Raw genomic sequence first — 3,198 nt, forward strand, 5'->3', positions numbered from 1 at the left:
CTGCAGAAGTTGCAGGTCTTTCCATGAAGAATGATAGGCTAGGATTTCTGCCCTTTTCCTTCGTTTGTTCTCTAGTTTCTGTTCTGAGATTGAGATGCTTTACCTCAAAATGGGCAGCAGCTTGGTTGAGGTTGCAGTGCCATTTGAGTTGGTCAGCAGTCAGCTCCTCCCAAGTCTTGATATTGGCATCCATTTTCTTGAGATATGCCTTCAGTGTGTCCTTGTAGTGTTTCCTCTGGCCACTAGGAAATCTCAGGTTGTTACTAATCTGAGCACTAGAGCACTTGTTTTGGTCAGAGTCAGGCATCTGCATGCCATGTCCGGCCCAGCAAAGTTGGTGCTTGAGGATCACCAATTCAATTCTGGTAACATTGGCTTTAGCCAGGATGCTGGCATTTGTGTGGTGATCTTCCCATGGAGGATTTTCCAGAGGCATTGATGGTGATATCTCTCCAGGCTCTTGAGATGACAGCGGTAGGTCACCCAAGTTTCACATCTGTAGGAGAAGAGCGGGGATGATGACTGTATTTTAGATCCAGATCATGATGTCTTTCTCGAAATCAGGATGAATAAAAACACACTGAAGCAATTTCCCAAAGGAGCCACTTGCACACTGGATCTTGTGCTAGATCTCCTCAATGTTCAGTCTCTGAGAGAGGTGGCTACTGATGTAGAAGTCCTCAGCTGGGGTCTGGTTTTTATATGTAGCTGTTAATAGGGCTATACTTCCGTAATTTTGACACTCCAAATTGCTGCCTCTTTTGAAGATAGGACATATTAAGGCTTCTTTCCAATCATCAGGTAAACTGAGGACTTCCAGAGAAGAAGAATTAATTTATGGTTTTGTTTATAAAGCTCTTCCCCTCCCAATTTTACCATTTCAGCTGAAATACCATCAATTTTGGTGCCTTAACTGTTCTTGAGTTTCGTTATGGCTCTTTTTACTTCTGCAAAAGATGATTTTTCTATTTTAGATCAGCCAATGAACATGTTGCTTGTTCTGCTGGCACTGTAAATGTTTTACAATTTACTAGTTCTGCAAAATATTATTTCTATTTCTCTAAGACCACTAGCAGACAAAGTAGAGGCTATAAGGAATTATAAGATACCGAAGACATTAAGGCAACTTAGATCATTCTTAGGCTTTGCAAACTACTATAGGAGATTCATCAAGAATTTTTCTGAGATTGTGGCCCCACTCATGGACACAATGAAGGGTAGGCCTAGACATTTAAATTGGTCAGAGCCAGCAATAAGAGCTTTTGAGGAAATTAAGCGGTTACTCTATAAGGCACCAGTCCTATATATGCCTAGGTTTCAGGAGCGATGTTTCTGACAGACAGATGCATCAGGGTGTGCTATGGGGGCGGTCCTGTTCCAAAAGATACAGGGCAAGGAATGACCAATAGCATATGCTAGCAAAAAGTTCTCCAAAGCAGAGACAAGATATTCAACGATAGAACAAGAATGCCTAGCTATCAGGTGGGGAGTTGAGTTGTTCTGATACTATTTGTTAGGGCAGAAGTTCATGATAATCACAGACCACGCACCTTTAAAGTGGCTGCAGACTGAAAAAATGCATAATGCTTGTATAATGTGATGGGCACTTGCATTACAGCCTTTCCATTTTGCAGTAGAACATTGGGCTGGAAAGAAGAACATAGTTGCCGATTTTTTGTCTTGATCTACAATGGACGAGGACTGAACCAGATAAGAAAGATAATGGCTGATTAAAAACACTCCATGTGGAAATGCTCAACCTGACAACTACAGACTAAGAGGGGAGGTATGTAACAGGGAGCCTGTGGCCCTGTTACTGGAGGAGAATTCAAAGATAGAAACTTACTGGACTGGTGGCGAGACAACTGGGAAGGTGATGTTATCACCTGGCACCGGGAGTGTCCGCCGCACCTGTGGGGTGGAGAAACTTGTAAATTGCTAATTAGGAAGATCCAGATAAAAAAAGCAAGGACTAAACCAGCAGACCCCCCCAAAGAGGAACTGAGAGCTGTGGCAAGAAAGGCAGAGAGCAACAGAGCAATTTTCTTGTGTGGAGCCATGAGAGAAGACAGAGGGCAGTGTCCCTGAGGAAATGAGTACTGAGGATTGACTTGGCAAATATTGATTGGAGCCTGCTCGGCATGCCCCCAGACAGGTACCCAGAGTGTATTAGAGACTTTGCCAATAACATCACTGATTGAATGTTTCGGACCATAATATACATGGACTATCTTTAAAGCATCCCACAGATGGTGGGGAGAGAGAGAGGGAATTGAAAGGTCCCTCTTGAAGGGACTGGCAATTAGTTACATGTTGCTTTCCTGGGGGAGGGTTGTCCTCAGTAAGACCCCAGTACCAATAGAGCTGTGTTCCCTGATGCCCAGGAGTGGTTTCATACTGGGGGAATAACCAGACCTCAGATGTAGAGATACTAATAGAATAAGAGCATCAAGCAGACTAGTTTCAGCTATATTTAAGAACCAGAAGTTAACCACCGTGTTATTTGTTAGAATAACTCTGATCAAGTCATGGCAGGTGAGAAAATAAAATATGGGCGGGAAGCTCAGAGCTGAAACATGTTTTTTTGTAATTTATTTAGGGGCACCCACTCACAACCTCCCACAGTCTTGACTGGCCTTCCCAGACCCCTTATGGCTTTCCGTATGTTTCACAGTGGGCATGTGTACACATGAATTTACACACACCTAAACTTAATGTGCCTTAGCCTAAGCTGCATTAAGGCGATATAGGAGCAGGTCTACATGTGGATGCCTTAAGGTGTCTTAGCGTGGCTTGCTGGGCAAATGCATTTGCAGCCTGCCCTGGGCAGCACCATGGACAGCCCCCTGAAGCCTGCAGCAGCATAGCCAAGCAATGCAGTCCAGTGCTGGACAAGGGGGTGGGAGGCTCCAGTCCCCCTGGACGTGATCAGTCCGGCCCCGGCCCCAGCTTTAACCCCCTCCCCATATTCCTGCCTCCCCAACATCGATTGAGAGTGGGCTAGAGCCAAGCCCACAGGGCTCTGCACTGCCGCCAGATGCCACGAAGAAGCAGCAGTGGTGGGTGCTGTTCTCCAAGGTGCAGTCACTGGAGCTGGAGCGGCAGTTCTGATACCAGTGGTACCTATTGGTGTACTGAGCGACTTGGGACTTAGTGCAGGTGGGAGGCTTTGTTTGGTTGTTTTTCCCCGCTGTCCAA

This window comes from Gavialis gangeticus, unplaced genomic scaffold (genome assembly GCF_001723915.1).
Source record: "Gavialis gangeticus isolate Ggan-Ray unplaced genomic scaffold, GavGan_comp1, whole genome shotgun sequence".
Classification (NCBI taxonomy): domain Eukaryota; kingdom Metazoa; phylum Chordata; order Crocodylia; family Gavialidae; genus Gavialis; species Gavialis gangeticus.